Below are 16,709 nucleotides of genomic sequence, written 5' to 3'. Positions count from 1 at the left end.
TTAAATTAATTACAATAAATAAGTATTATTGTGCACCCTATATGGACTTAAATTACGTTCTGGAGCTCCAGTGCAGAAATAAGCTTGCACCCCGTTCCTTAAACACGATATTTCGTTTATGAAAGACGTCTGATCTGGAAGCGTGACATCTGGTTATAGCTTTGGATGCTCTGCTTGCTTACAGTAGGCAGTACAAAGTTTTCAAGAAATGGAATCATCATGATTTGCTAGTAATGACCGTGAAGAAATGCTGCCAGTATCCGTAATTGGCATCATGGCATGATTGGCTGCTATTATTTGGTGGCGCGCTGATAAATGATGGCGTGCCCGTCTCCTGTGATAAGTTCAACTCATCTTTAAGAAGCTTTGCGCTGCCAGGATGTCCTAGACAAGCATTTTATTTTACTTTGATTTCTACAATATTGCCTTTTGGCAGCCAGGGCAGGAGTGGTTAACAATGAAGTACTAGCGTTACATTAGGTAAAGGTGCGTACATTTGGGAATAAGAGAGCAAAACTATAAGAAAAGCGCATAATACAAAGAGCAAAATGTTTTCGAGCACACAGTCAAGATCATTTTCAAATAACAATATGAAAACACGTGCGCGTAACGAAGAGCAAAGATTCATACTGTACATTAGAGCACTGCACGGGCTCGGGCTTACCCAAAAGCCCGGGCCCGGCCCGGCCCGTGGGCCGGGCCGGGCCGGGTAGAGGAGTTTTTTCACGGGCTCGGGCCGGGCTCGGGCACGGCGTGTGCTTTTTGACTCGGGCCCGGGCCGGGCTCGGGTTTTTTGACGCGGGCCCGGGCCGGGCTCGGGCTTTCTCCGAGTTATTCTCGGGCTTCTCAACTCTGAAAAACATGTATTTTTCGGTCTCGGGCCGGGTTCGGGCCGGTTTCGAGTCGGGCTCGGGCCGGGCTCGGGCTTAAGGTAAAGGGGTGGCAGGCCGGGCCGGGCGGGTAACGTAGATTAATTCTGGGCCCGGGCCGGGCCCGGGTCTCGCCATAAAAGTTTTGATCGGGCTCGGGCGGGCCGCCCAATGTGAAAACGGGCCCGGGCCGGGCCCGGGCCGCAAAAAGCGGCCCGTGCAGTGCTCTACTGTACATTACACCGATAAAATGGGAAGAGCTACGTGAATTAGTGGACAAGTGTGCTGAAAAAAAAATAAGCTTGACACTAGTAAGACGACCGAGTGTGCGCCGCTGATATGACAAAAAGAAAGTCTATGCAGCAAATCTGATAGAGCCCACATGGTCAAGGAGTGCAGCTATAATTGATTCAACGCTAGATAAATTTGTTACTTCTTGCGGCACCGAATTCCACTCCGCGATAGTTCGTGGGAAAAACGAAAAGCGGTACAATCAAGTTCGTGACTGTGGCATTAGAATAGTTTTTTGGGGCTTATATCTCGTTTGTTTAACTGCAGGTATGTATCAAATTGTAGTTTTGTCTGATTGTTCCCAATGTTGTACATTACGTTTAATTGATGCAATTTAAGGCGTGAGTCGAGTGTTGGAAGGCCTGATCGAATTCGGAGTTCACTAACACATGTATTTCGGTTGTAGGCATTATAAATGAAACGAATTGCTTTTCGCTGTACACTTTCAATAAGGGCAATATTTATCTTAGAATGCGGGTCCCAAACGGAATCAGCATATTCTAGTAACGGTGTCACCAATGATGTGTAAGCGACAAGCTTTGTTTTTCTAGTAGCGTGTTTCAAACGGTGTCTCAGTAACCATTTGTATAATGCTGCTGCTGATATGTATTTAATGTGAGCGTACCAGTTCAGTGTTTTATGTATGATCACACCAAGATGTTTGTATTTGTCAAATCTTGTAATTACGACATTATTATATGACATTTAGTTTTGTTTCCGACAGAATGAGGGAAGCAGCTGTTTGATATGACGTCCACACTAAGGAAGTCTTCGCAGCATTAATGAATCTTAAATCAACTTCCAGTACTGACTATAACGACTTACAAATAAAGCCTGCAAGATATGTAGCGGACATTACAGCCCCTTACTCGACCCATATTTTCAATGTATCAATTCCATCTGCAATTTTTTTTGTAAAGAATGAAAATGGCTGAGCTATTGATTATATTCAAGAGTGTGGATAGAAATTAATTTGGTAATTATTGCTCGATCTCTTTGTTTCCAATATTTCGAAAGCACTCGGATAATAATATTTAAGAGAGCAGTTGATTTTTTGCTTAGCAATTTTTGATATTCGGTTCTCTTTTTGCATTACGAACGGGAAGGTAAACAGCATCTTCTTTAGTCTTAGAAAACTATATTATACTGCCCAACATTGAAAGGAAGAAACTAAATTTAGGTAGATTTATTGATTATCACGACTTTTGATCTCCTGAACCACAAAATCTTGATTTATTATCTGGTAAGATATGGTGCCCGACGTCCTTGCCTCAAGCTGTTATGTTCCAAATGGAAGCAAATAGTTTTCATTGACAATAGCTAGTCGACTCAGAGACACAATCAATATGGTGTTCTTCAAGGTAGCATGTGAGGACATATTTTTTAATGAGCCCGGACACAGCTTCCTCCAGGGCTCGTTCAAGGGACTGGTCGTCCTCCCGGGGCCGCAAAGGCCCCAGGTCACGCTCTCGCTCGAGAGGGCGATCCCGTTCCAGGAGCACATCCAGGACCAGAGGTCACTCCAGTTCTCGGTCGCGCAAGCCGAGCGTCAGCATCCAGACGCCGACTAAGCAAGGAGCTGGTCCCACATGGGCGGACCGATTCAAGGGAAAGCCCAAAAAGGTAACGGGGGGTTCGCCGCCAGAGCATAGTAATGCTAGGGTAGCGCAGCTTTAGAAAGAGGATGCAATGCTGAAAAGGGCAATGGAGCAACTCAAAGCCGAGATGGCAGATCTAAGGAACGCGACTAAAGGTAATTAAGCACAATCTCCCGCGTCACCTCAGTATGTCACAGGCGAAACTCCCATGGAAGTCCCAGTTGAGGAATAACCGAACGAACGTCCGGCTAAAAAAAGCGGGCAAGTTTGCACTCCGTCGTGCGAAGCTTAGGCACAGCGAAAGTGTCAATTCTCAAGTCTTACTGGCTGCTACTGCTAGGTATTAACTTGGTTGCTGCTAGGTCTTAACTTGCTTTAACTTAACTACGCATGTAGGGAAGTATTCTCGGGCGGTGATTTTCGGAGGTACCTTCCCTTTCACGTCATTTCGCGTGAGTCGTATAATTGCTGCCAATCGTACCTCGTTGCCATCGAACTACATGCCTGCAGCAAGACCATCCTCACCGTTATGGTGCCTGCACAAACCTGACATACGCCTCACCATCCCAGGAATCACGAAGAAAGCTCACATGCCGTCATTTGCCCTGAAACAGGCCACATTAGGACTTTTACATGATATTCACAGTGGCCGCGTACATGTTTATGTCGATGGCTCAGTCACACCTATAAGTTCAACTGCCGCAGTGATGATTCCAGCAAGATCCGTCAAGATACAGCTAAAGACGTCACATGTCTCGTCAACGACAGCTCCTGAACTGGTAGCCCTCCGTGCGGCTCTTCATTTCATTCAGGAGGAACCACCCCATCAGATGGCATGGTCAATCTTCTGTGACTACAAGGCAGCCCTCCAGAGTTTACTCTCAGTACTGCGCCATGGATCACATGAGCAGCTCGTCGCAGAGATCAGACAAGTACACCATCGCATAGTTGATGAAGGGCACGATATAATATATCAGTGGTTGCCTAGTCACTGTGGCATACATGGCAATGATCGAGCGGACGCAGCGGCCCGATCTGCCCATGACGATGTCAACTGCGTTGCCATTCGTCTTTCGAGAGCCGACGCAGCGAAAAAACTTTCCGCGCTTGCGCGTGAGCTAACATTGATGTAATGGAATTCCTCTGATTTCACAAGTGCACGCCTTCGTGCCCTGGATCCTAATTTACAGCTACGTATTCCGTTCAATTTTCCACGACGGGATTGCACACTTCTAGTCCGTCTATGGCTTGGAGTAGCATTTTCAAATGCGTACTCCTTTCTTATCGGAATGGCCAATAGCCCACTTTGTGAATTCTGTGGGTGCAACGAAACAATCGCACACCTTCTTTGTGAGTGCCCTCGTTTCAACCCGCAGAGAGTAGCACTCTCAGCGAAGATAGATCAACTGGACAAACGCTCAATAACAGAAAAGAACATCCTTGGAAACTGGCCTACACAAATAACGGCGCGAGCCGGGCTGAAGGCACTGCTGCGTTACTTGAAAGACACCGGACTCAGTGACAAATTGTGACTCTGCACTGTGTTACGTAGGATGGAACGTTGACACTATGCAACACGAGAACGCCTTCGCAGACTGCGTGACAGTGCCCACCAAAACAGTTCTGTTTTGTCTCTCTCTCTCTCTCTCTGTGTGTGTGTGTGTGCGTGTGCGTGTGCGTGTGCGTGTGCGTGTGTGTGTGTGTGTGTGTGTGTGTGTGTGTGTGTGTGTGTGTGTGTGTGTGTGTGTTTTTCCTTCCTTTTGATTTTTTATTTTTACTTATTTTTTTCTCTCTCTCCTATCGCATCCCTTTACCCCTCCCCCGGTACAGGGTATCCAGCCGGAGATAACCTGTGGTTAACCTCTCTGTCTTTCCTTTACCTTTTTCTACCGGGGGTTTCAAACAAGCACAGTACTTTCATACCCAATATATACAGCACGCCTGCTGACCGCAGATAGAGGTTTGCAACGGTTGCTGCGAAAGCGGTCAGCAAAGCAAGGAACTCCCCCCTATTTGTAGCCGGGGACTTCAATGCTCTGAATCGAGCATGGGGGAACCCTCAGAATACCCGCAAAGGTATTCTGAGGAATACCTTTGCGGGTATTCTAAGGTATTCCGCAAAGGTATTCGCAGAATACCCGCAAAGGCACCTATGGCAGAGTGCAGCTAATCACAACCTAACTTTAATTACCAATCCGGCATTCCCAACTAGAGCCGGTTATTCCTGTAACAGATTCTGCACCGGATGTCACCTTCGTTAAGAAAGTGGATTCGGCGACCTGGTCTAACTTGTCAACAAACCTGGGTAGCGATCACAACATCTTAACCAATAGCATTAACGTGGAGAAGAAAACACTCAAAAATTTTAGCATCACAGATTGGGACCTGTTTTGCAAAATCAGGGAAGAACGTACGCAGTCCCAGGAACCGACCCCTACCCTGGACCAATCGCCAGAGCAGCTCAAAGAAGATGTCGGGGTGGCCACCGACCTCGAAGTCGACAGGATGGACAGTCGTCTGGTGCATCTTCTGGAAGGCAAAACGTTGCTCCTCGACAGGTGGAAGGGACACAGGTTCAATGGCAAACTCCGTAAAAAGATTGCAGAACTGAATAGAACTATAGAAGAGCATTGTTAGGAGCTAGCCAAATAGCAGTGCGATGAAGCATGTAACTCGATGGAAGGAAGGAAGGAGGAATAGACGGAAAGACAGGGAGGTTAGCCAGTTCTTAGACTGGCTGGCTACCCTGTGCTGGGGAAAGGGAGCAAGGGGAATAAAAGATAATAGAAAAGACATGTAGAAAAATGCAAAAAAGAGCACACGAAATGGAGAATACGGCACTGCTTAAAGTCTGTCTCTGAGACCAGTTCTTCGCAAGAAGCGTAACAACGCTTTCCAAGCCTTCTGTGCTGAGGATGGTCTCGGCCAGTGTCCCAGGACCCTTTCCTCTGACAAAGGGCGTTTCTAACACTTTTGAAAGTTCTTTCCTGGGCGCACTGAAGCAGGGACACTCACAGAGAAGGTGGGAAATTGTTTCCTCTCAGCTACAGTTGTCGCATGTAGGGCTGTTGGCCATTCCGATCCGAAATGACTAGGCATTTGTGAAGGCCACGCCAAGCCACAAGCGGCACAGAAGCGTCTCCCCACCTCTAGATATTCCTGACGGAAGACGGAGGTGTAGATTCGGATCCAAGTTGTGGAGACAAGCGTTGATAAATCCCGTCGAGTTCCACAGTGCAAGTGTAAGTTCATGTGCGAGCAGCTGAGTCTGGTCTGGATAGGGGTATAGCAGCACAGTGGAGACCATCATGAGCAGATCGGGTGGCCTCATCTGCACGGTTGTTTACGTAGATACCACAATGGCCCGGTATCCACTGATATGCTGTGTCGTGTTTTTTCTCTATTGCGTGATGATGAAGAAGTCTTATGTCAGCGACTAATTGTTCATTCGGTCCATGACGAAATGGCGACATAATGCACTGGAGAGCGGCTTTGGAGTCGGAGAAGAATGACGATGCCTGAACTCTAGAGCAGCACGGAGGGCGGCGAGTTCTGCAGCAGTCGATGATGTAAAATACGATGTCTTAAATTTTATGGCGACGGACTTCGCGGGAACAACCATTGCTTCTGCTGAGCTTGCAGAAGAAACTGAACCATTCGTGCAAATGTGAAGGCGGCCTCTGTGTTTCTCATGCAGGAACAGTAGTGTGGCTTGTTGTAGGGCAAAATATGATGAGTGCGTTTTCTTTTGGATTCCAGGAATGGTTAAGAGTGCTTCGAGGGGATGTAGGCACCACAACGGTAATGGTGGTCTTGCTGCAGGCGTGAAGTTCGATGGAAGCACTGCACGAGGCGAAGCAATGATATCGCTGAACGCAGATTGTGGCCTAGAAGTAGGAAGTGAGACGAGGTGGTGTGATGGAATCCGGGCGAAATGCCTGACGTGCATTCTTAAGGCATCAACGCGAATATATGTTGTGATTGGGTGATCATGCGCGATGACGACAGTCGCTGCTGAAGATGCACATCTCGGAAGGCCAAGGCATATTCCCAGCGCTTGAGCTTGTATCGACTGGAGGACGTGTACGTTTGTTCTTCGGGTCCTGCCCAGCACGGGTAAGCTGTAGCGCGTGAACCCCAGGAAAAGTGCAATATAAAGTTGAAGTATCGCTCATACAGATGCCCCCCACGATTTTCCCGCAAGAAATCTTAGCATGTGGGTGATCATGGTGAGTTTCTTTTTCATGTAGGCAATACAGGATGACCAAATGAGAGTAGGGGGCAAATGGAACCTGCTCAAATACCTCCTCGATGACATGAACTCCAAGTCTAATGAAAGGCAAGCGATTGAGAAGGTTCTGCTTGAGGCGAGGCAATCGGAAACCGAAGATGCTATTGCTGATCGTCTGGCAATCAGATATCTTCCGGTCGAGAACGCCAGTCTAATCGACTACTCTGCATACAAGGGCGAGAAAAATCCAAAGGTCGACGAGTCGTTCGGCACTAGCGAAGTTAGGGCAGTACTGCACAGTCTAAATGGCAAGTCTGCCCCAGGTCCAGGCGGAATCTCTAATAGAGCTTTAAAGAACCTGGACGATGACTCTATTGGGCACCTCACTGAGGAGATTAATCGGGTCTGGGAGCGAGGATTGGTGCCGGAAACCTGGAAGTCGGCATCGGTTGTCCTCATTCCGAAACCAGAAAAGCTCCCGGGCCTTCCAAATCTTCCGCCCATCTCTCTCACGTCTTGCGTGGGTAAGGTGACGGAGCACGTCATTCATAACCGTATTTCGGAATACGTTGAGAAGGACAATTTATTTCCATACAACATGATTGGCTTTCGTCCGGCTTTGTCCACACAGGATGCGATGAAGCTCATAAAATGCCAAGTCATTGACAACGAAACCAGAGATGTCAGGGCTATCCTGGGTTTAGATCTGGAGAAGGATTTTGACTGTGTCCCACGTTCACATTGTGAATGCCATATTGGAGCTCAATCTGGGTGCTGCCTTTCATAGCTATATCATCTCGTTTCTCAAGGGGAGGCAGGGGACACTCACGATTGCTGATCTCAAGCCAGAGGCGTTCGAGCTTGGACCTAGGGGCAGGCCGCAAGGAGCGGTGGTATCTCCACTTCTCTTCAACGTAGCAATGAGGGGTCTCTCGGAAAAGCTGTCTGCCATTGGTGGGGCCAGTCACAAGCTTTATGCAGACGATATAACCATCTGGTGCACCAAAGGAAGCGAAGGGGAGGGTGAAACAGACCTTCAGACAGCACTGGATGAGGTCGAGTCATATCTGGAAAACACGGGACTGAGATGCTCGCCTGGTAAATCCGAGCTGCTCCTTTACAGGCTAATCAAAAAGGGCCCCAAGCCCAAGAGTTGGAAGCCGCTCTTAGACGTTGATATTGATTCAAGCTAGTTACACGTGATGGAAACCTCATTCCCAGAGTCGACTCTATCCGTGTACTAGGCATGGTTATTGAATACAGCGGATCCAACAACCTCACGTAGGCTAAAATCACCACGAAAACGGAAAATGTAATTAGAATCGTCAACAAAGTCTCTAACAGAAGGGGAGGCTTGGAGGAAGACAATCTGTTCAGGCTTTTCCACGCCTTCCTTATGAGTAACATCATTTATGTAGCACTTATGCACAACTGGCACACTTCTGAGAAAAAGAAGTTGAACATCCTCATTCGGAAAAGCATTAAAAGGGTACTCGGCACCCCCATGACCGCCAGTACAGAACGCCTCTATCAACTGGGAGTACACAATTAATTGGAGATCATCGAGGCGCAGGAATCAGCCCAACTGACTCGGCTGTCCTGCTCTTCGGCGGGGAGAAGAATTCTGGCAATAGTGGGCCTTAACCCAGTACTTGCTGAAGAAGGAAGGCATCGAATCACTGACGAGCAAAGAGAAAGCATTTACGTTGCGCCAATCCTTCGTAATGTACACCCGCAGCACAATGGGGGAAGGCCAGGGCGATTGCAATCCTCAAGAAGATCAAGGAAGAACCCCAATCGGTCAGCTTTGTGGATGCAGCTCAATATGGCCGCTGGTCTCACTCACTTTGCCATAGTGGCAATAGATCACAGAGGCAATACTGTTTCGGCAGCCTCGGTGGCTGGGACCACTTCTTCTAAAGCGGAGCAGGTTGCTGTTGCTTTGGCTCTTTTGGACGACAACAGAACGCAAATCTACACAGATTCTAGATAGGCAGTCAGGGCGTTCGCCTCAGGCTCCATAGCCAAAGAGGCCCATAGTATTCTCAGGAACAGGGCAATCACTCCACATAAGATCACTTGGTTTCTGGCACACTTGGGCCTAAATCTGGACTCACTCATCAACCTCAATGACATTGCCCACTCCCAGGCGCGCGTACTAGCTCTCCGCGCGGGAAGAGGAGCCTTGTCACAGTCCAATGTCCTAGAGTTCCGGGACACTGTATTCACCTTTAATTAATTCACTAAACATTTCTATCTGAAGAGAAGAATCTTTCCTCCACCGCATAAAAAGCTCACAAGACCATAACTCTTAGGATGCTTCAGACTAGCTCTTATTTCAGTCTGGTCTTCATGCACTGTTTATTTCCGGACATTTTTAGCTCATAATGTCCTAGCTGCGGGGTAACATGCAATTTAGAACACATGCTCTGGCGATGTCCCTCGTTACGAGAGGATAAGAACATCACTGAACCGAAGTGAAACTCAGCCATCAAGAGCTCGAAATACCATCGTCAGCTTTGGTGCGTCCAGAGAGCCTGCGATGCGGCGGTTAGGTTGGGCCTAACCGCCCCACATGAGAGCGGCCCGCGATGTCGCTCTAAGGGGCGGCGCTTCTCAGGATGCTTTGAATAAAGTTCTTTGTATCCGTATCTGTATAGTAATGGTATAATCGAGACTGCCAGCGAACCACACTTCATACTCCATGCCAATGATACCAATTTTTTCTTGAATGGCATTTCTTCCAACGAGCTTTTTTAATTCAATCAGGGCAACATCATCCTTACTGCACTGCATGAATGGTCTATGAAACATGGTTAACCGATTGAATAAAAAAGAACAGAAAGAAAGGAGTAAATGCCATATTCATTACACCAATTAACTTTACGAAAAAAAAAAAAGAAAGACGGCACTAAAATTGGCTGGTAATAACGTAGGGTTTGCTGACAGCTACAGATCACTTGGGCTTGTGTTTGATTCTTGCATGAAAATGAACGGGAGTGTAAATTACACCGTCATAAGCTTTCCCGGTCAGTTGGTTTGCTCCTTCGAGGTGCCGGTCTGATTTTCCTACCTGTCTCAAGCTAAATATTTATCATGTGCTGTTTCGCTCATATACTTAAGTCACTTCCATCTGCTTTTGGCCATTACATCGAAAAGAAACATCAGTAAACACACGCTACCAAATAAAGCAATCAGGCACATCGCTGGAATTAGCTACAAAGACCACACACCTCAATTCTTTATTCGCTATAAAATTATATATGTTCTTAATACGTACCGATTTTTTTTACCACGGCCACTGGGTAAAAAAAAAAAAGTGTCGTGGTTATACTCTCTTAACTATGGTCACACGGGCACACCTGACTTGGGAGGTTTAGGATAGGGGCATAGACCTTAGGGTGCCCCGACAAGCAACCGCTTTGCGTTCGTGGTCTGCCCCGCCGGGAAGGTGCTTTAGTTCCCGGCTTGCGTTAGCGTCACGTGATTGCAGCGCCCTTCCTGCACGCGGAAGGAAAATGAAAACGTAATGCCAGAAAAAATAAAACATGAAATAATGCAATCCATGATATTTTGCAGGATGAAAAGTATACCTGAGAGTTAATTACTTTCAATAAGGAGGCGTGTATGCGTTTTTGAGATTTTCTGTGGCGACATTGAGACAACGCAAATCGTTAGGGGCCTCCTATCGTTGGGGGCCCTATTCTAAAACAGCCTTTTGAGACACATGCATTATAATTTTTCCGGTGAGCGTTTATAACTGTATAACCACTGTTACTACAAAGTTATCGCTCGGCGCATGACGTGCCTTAAGTTTCTCGAATGTTGTCGCCGATTGTATAGCGAATGAACCTCGTCTAATCAAAATGAGTGCGCACCGCGAATAGTGGTGCACTTCCTGGAGCAAAAATATACGGAAAGGAGATTCTATGATAAAGCTGATTTTCTTCTCTGGTTATGCCAGATTATGAGACACGCCGTAGTGGGGATTCATTTTGACCACCACGGGATTTTTCACGTGCCCCTAATGCTCGGGACACGGGCGTTTGTACATTTCGCCCCCATCGAAATGCGGCCACCGCGGCCGGGATTTGATCCCGCGACCTCGTGCTTATCGCAGCGCAACACGTACCATAGCCGCTAAGTCACCGCGGCGGTTCTCTGGCTATGAATGTGACTTGGAATTGAAGACTGTAGCCCGAACTTGGCATTCCCAGTTTTCCGGTGCACTCGTCAATTTCTGTGTGTCTGAATTACGAATAATTTCAGTTTTTTTCGGCGAGCCTGTGGCCCATTTACTTTTTGCTCACGATTGTACATTATGTAAAGCGCACGAGCACCGGCAATTAGGCTAGAATGTACGGTGAGTTATGTATATAAATAGCCGACGCACTTTCTTCCGTAGATGCACGACCGACTGTGTCGCTTTTCTGTCTGAGCAATAAAGCGTTCAATTCGTGACTCACAGTTAAGATACTGTCTGTTTCTTCACCGCCACTATTACGTCACAATATTTTGATATACGCACCATTTTTCTCTTGTAGGCCTGGTGAAGCGACGAGCGTTTTCTTTCGAAAGGGATGGACAATTGGCGAACGAGTTCTGAGGCAGCGACACAGTTGCTGAAGAGCGCGCGACGAATGCAGGCGCTGGCAGGTGCGCACGGCAGCTTGCGGAGAACGGGTCGGATATATAAATGTGCTATTTGGTGCGCGTTTGCGCGTCGACAAACGGCATCGTTTCCGCTGCTTTCGTGCCGTTTCATTTTTATTTTGCGAGTGTTGGCACATGTGTCTGCAGAAAAAAAAATGTCACAGTTTCGCCCTAAGGGCGAAGCAATGAATGCGATAGCAACACAGCAATGTCATACGAAGTAAGGTGAGCGGTTTTGGTAGCAATATGAATTGTAGTAAACATGAGCTGATTAAGTAAGCAGGTGAGCTGCGGCGTAAGTAGACCGATATGAAAAGAGACTCGGTGACCACGAGAAGGCGCGTGTGAAACGGTGGTGTTGATGAGAAGCGCTTCCCGTGGGCAGCGCGTGCGAAGGGACACACCTGTAGCGCTGCACTGCCGACCCGGGCAGCATTGCATGTGTAGCGTGCGTTGGAAAATGTGGCCCGACTATTACTAACTGATTGAACAAGCGTGGTGTGAGCGCGCACAAACAAACATGAATAGATCACACTGAATGACTGCAGACAACGACTGTCAAAACGCTGGCAGCAAGCGCATACGCCGCAGCAGCGGGCGAAGGTACGTGCGGTCTATCGCTTCAACGGAAACTGAGCGGCGAATGCACGGCGCATAAAGGTCAGAGCCGTGTGGAGATAAGCGACGGTGCGAGCGAGCGACGAGCGCGGTTGTTGGCAGAGTAGAAGTGCGCCCCCCCCCCCCCCCCCCCGCTCCCTCCGGCGCTGGCTTCCCGCTTCCTTGCTTGCGCGTGGGAGATTGAGTGCGTTCGCTCTCCGTGATAGCGCGCGTCCCCGCACGCTTCCGCTCGTGCATACGGGCGCGCGGCGAAGATTTTATCTATAGGGAACCTCACGGCGACGGCGACGGCGACGCCGACGGCAGAAATCCGGTTGAAGTGTCGATATAATTGCTATCGCAATAAAATGTAATTCTGGGGTACTACAATACACGCCTATTTCTCTTTGTGGTACTGTTTTAACATCACAAAGAGCGGACGCCGAGCAAAAAGTTGCTTTCTGCAGTTTGAGAAACGCCCTGCGCCCGTAGGTCACACGCCATACGGACAGATGTGTTGTACACACAAAATGGTGAACAGCAACACCAATGATTCTTTAAGACAACGATTTAAAATTCACTTACACTGACTTAATTTCAACGGTGAAAAACACAAGCAAAATAAAAAATACAACATAAAGCACTTATGTAACATAGGCACTTCTACTGAAACACACTAGTATTAGTACATACTAGCTTTTTTGTTATATGGTACATAGGAGATGTCGCCTCTAATTGGCGCCGGCTACTTCTTTTCACATAGAGATATGAGCAAAATAAGAAATAAATAAAATGAGAATTAACACCAACCCATTAAAACTAAAATTCAGCTCCAAATCACAATTACACAAAGTCCAGACACATAAGTACTCTAATGCCACACTAAAACTGAAAGTCAACTCATAAACACATCAACGCAAAGTCCAGTTACATGGGTGCACTAAAGTAAACACAAAGTCTGGTCACATAACAACATTAGAATCAGGGTACATAAGAAAGTTTGGATTAGATTCAAGTGAAGGCATATGAATCCAGGAATTGAAGTAGCCAAAGTCAGGTCAAAAAAGTATCATAGAGTGAGCTTATCACAGATAAACACTCTACTCAATACTTTTCGAGAATATTGCTCTCTTCTGAAAAATCTTTGAAGGACCAGTAAAGCTCGTATTTTCATTGAGTATGTTGGCCAAGGACCTAAGATCTTCCTGAGGCTGAAGGGCCTGCAGTCTAAAGCGTTGTCTCTCTGTGTCATGTCGCGGACATTCTACCAGAAGATGCTGTACATGCTCATCCGCGTGGCCACAAGTATATTCCGCACTATCAGCTATTGAAATTTTATGTAGAAAGTGTTTGTGCACGAGGCACCTAGCCGCAGACGGTGAATGAGCGTTTCAAAAGCTCTGCTTGTAATCAATGTGGGTGGGATATTAAATTGAAGTGATGGGTGAATGTGAAATAAATCTGAAGATTTCGAGTTCTGATCAAAACATATCGCTTTGCAACCACGGGCTGAGATCTGTCTTAGTATGTGCCGCAATTCGCCTTGCGTTAGAGGGAGACCACGTGTGGCGTTATTAACATGCGCATTGTTCAGCTACCTTGTTTGCTGCAACATTCCCAGGGATATCGCAGTGACGAAGTATCCATTGCAACATTTTTGTGCGATCCTATTCACTTGCTTTTGTGAGTTCCTTTAGTGTTTCGTAATCTAACGTCATGTTTTACTGATGTCACCATGAAGTGAAAACAAAGCTGCCTGCGAATCACAAAGAATGACCCATTGTTCCCCTTTTTGCATTGAATTTATGTATCATAACAAAGACAATTTTGCAAAAAGCTCCGCTGTAGTTGATGTCGTGTGAGATAATTTAAACGTCTGTATTCGGTTCCATTCTGGAATGACAAAGGCAGCTGTCGAAGAATTTGTTTGGCAAGAATCATTTGTATACATTTGAATATAGTGTCTACGCTTGAATATAGTGTCAAAACTAAATCTGGTATATCGCTATTTGTTGTGCTGCTAGCATAAATATATCTCGTTTGCGAATAATCCCTTCAACCTAAAGTTTCATTTTCGGGGCGACGAGTCGCCATGGAGGGTAGGAGATAACTGAGAACCAAAATTCGTGATGTGGTAGTAGATGTTTGTGCACCTTAATCACCGTATTGATATTCGCCCTGTCTCTCTCAATAAGTGCAATTGCTAGTGGGTGCCGTTTGTGCTGCACTGAAACGCAAAAAGTAGTGTCGGCAGGTTTCAACCGTCCTCATAATAGGAAATGGAGGGTGACGTGCCTCTGTAATTACCAAGGAACTTGAAGTTGTCCGAGGAACGCCTAAGCATACTGTGAGGCTCCTAGCTTATAATCGTTGAAGCCGCTCTTCAGATGAACGGGAGATCCCATGCAGAACAGGTGAAGAATATGATATATCTTTTGCTTTACAAGTATATTATGTACTTTTTGCAGTGATGAAACCAACCCTCACCATGTCGTGCCTGCTACATGTCGAAGAACATTTATTATTGAGTTACTTTGTTTTTCGAGGGCTTTAATGTGAGAATTCTAAGAAGGTTGTCTGTCTAGTATAATCCCCAGAAATTTGCGTTGTTTTACTATGTCTAAAGGTTGTCCCTCAAGGTACAGCGTAAAGTCTTTTAGGTATCTTTTGGTGAAGGGTAACGCAGCCGTGTTACTGTAAAACAGTTCCATTCCTCTTTCCTTTAAGAATTGGTCCACAATGCACAGTTGATTGGAAAGGCTGGCACATGAACCAGAGGCACAAATACAAAAATAATCCGTATACGAAGAGTAGTGTAGTGTAGGTGGAAGTCTCCGCGGTCAATCTGCCATCACACAATTAAAGGAAAACGGAATTCAGACATTGTCTTGTGAGATTCCCTGAATAAGATTATGAGAGGAACTTTTTCCTTCACTTGTTTGAATAAATATTGATCTGCCATTCAAGAAGTTGGATATCCACCGTAGCGCCCTTCCAGAGACCGCTGGTTCTAGCAGGCCAAACAATCTATGAGCATGGCTGACTGTGTCGAAGGCTCGTTTAATGTCTAGAAAAACCGCTATTGTGACATTTACCCTAGACCCTTCATGTTCAACATAGGTAACAATATCCAAAATTGCGTCATGGTGCATCGCCGCCTTCGAAATCCTGTCATGTGATTGGGAAGTACTCCTATTTGCTCACACTACCATCGCAGCCTAGCGTCAATCATTTTCTCCATGACCTTGCATAAGCAGCTCGTCAGACTCACAGGGCGAACAGACTCAAGATAAAGAGGAGTTTTACCAGACTGAAATATAGGTATCACACGTGCTGTTTTCTAAGAGTCGGGGACACACGCCTTTTTCCACAAGTCATTGAGTAACTCCAAAAGTGTCGATCGACCATTAGGTCCCATGTTTTGTAACATATTGTATGTAATGAAATCTGGACCTGCAGCAGTATTTGTCTTACAAGATGCAAGCGCACACTTTAGGTCAATCATAGTGAATTTGTAGTCTAATTGTACGTGCTGCGACCTAAAACATGCAAGAACGTTTTGTTTTGCCACTGCAACTGAATATTGAAACTCATCACAAGTAATAGAAAAGCTTGTTCTAGCTATAACTTTGCAGTATTCCTCAGCAATCACTAATTCTGAAGTATACTTGGCTATTGGGAGAGTACGGAAGGTTGTGTTTGAACAGCAGGGCCGCTTAATGCACGAATAGTCATACATACTCGAGGAATTGGCGTAAGGGAGACAAATTATCGCACTATTCACGCCATCTTTTCTCCCGTAATTTTTGTAGTCGTCTCCGCATGACAGAATTTATTTGCTGCGAATTCTATACGCTTCTATATTTCCACTCCGGCGATAAACTTTTTCTGCTCTTCTTCTTACAGCCCTCAAATGTGCATATTCTCCATCAACTGATGTGTACTCATCAGGAATGGGCACTTGATTCGTACACCTTTTCATTGCTTCTTGTATCTCTGTTGTGAGATACGTCAGCTTCTCAATCCACTCGAAAAGGCAAGTGTGGACGAAAGAGCTGCTAGTTTGTTATATCCACGTATCTTCGTTTCGCAGTACGTTTTAATCGTGGATGTGATATAAGATTTGGGAAGTGATCGCCTCCACGCGTTTCTGCGCCTGTTGTGCACCCAGCATCAGTAACAAAATCCTTAGAGCACAGTGTTACGTCTATGCGACTGGCATAACTATATCCGCGCATAAATGTCTCAGATCCATCATTCAATACTGACAGATTGCATCTTTCCGCGGCGCACTGAACAGTATTCTCACGGGCATCACAGTGATTACTCCCCCATGTAACGTTGTGTGCGTTAAAGTCCCCACATATTATAATATTTGATCTCGTGATGCTAAAAAATATTTAGCAAATTATCAGTCGTAGTACACCTCGATGCTTGCAGGTATATGCTTACGACTGTTACGCATATTTT

General features: G+C 46.3%; 1 protein-coding gene across 3 annotated transcripts in view; it reads right to left on the bottom strand.

Annotated features, from left to right (window-relative positions):
* The window catches only part of LOC119443130 (arylsulfatase B), a 101,361-nt gene that overhangs the window by 72,254 nt on the left and 12,398 nt on the right, over positions 1–16,709 (bottom strand). The window contains exon 1 of one of the 3 annotated variants that reach the window (XM_049662594.1): positions 11,518–11,717. The exons of the other annotated variants lie outside the window; for them this stretch is intronic. The gene's annotated coding sequence lies outside the window, so the exon portion shown is untranslated. Of the gene's footprint in view, positions 1–11,517; positions 11,718–16,709 lie in introns of those variants that run through there. 3 annotated transcript variants of the gene reach the window in all.

This window comes from Dermacentor silvarum, chromosome 2 (genome assembly GCF_013339745.2).
Source record: "Dermacentor silvarum isolate Dsil-2018 chromosome 2, BIME_Dsil_1.4, whole genome shotgun sequence".
NCBI lineage: Eukaryota > Metazoa > Arthropoda > Arachnida > Ixodida > Ixodidae > Dermacentor > Dermacentor silvarum.
This window is presented reverse-complemented; position numbering and strand designations above follow the sequence as displayed.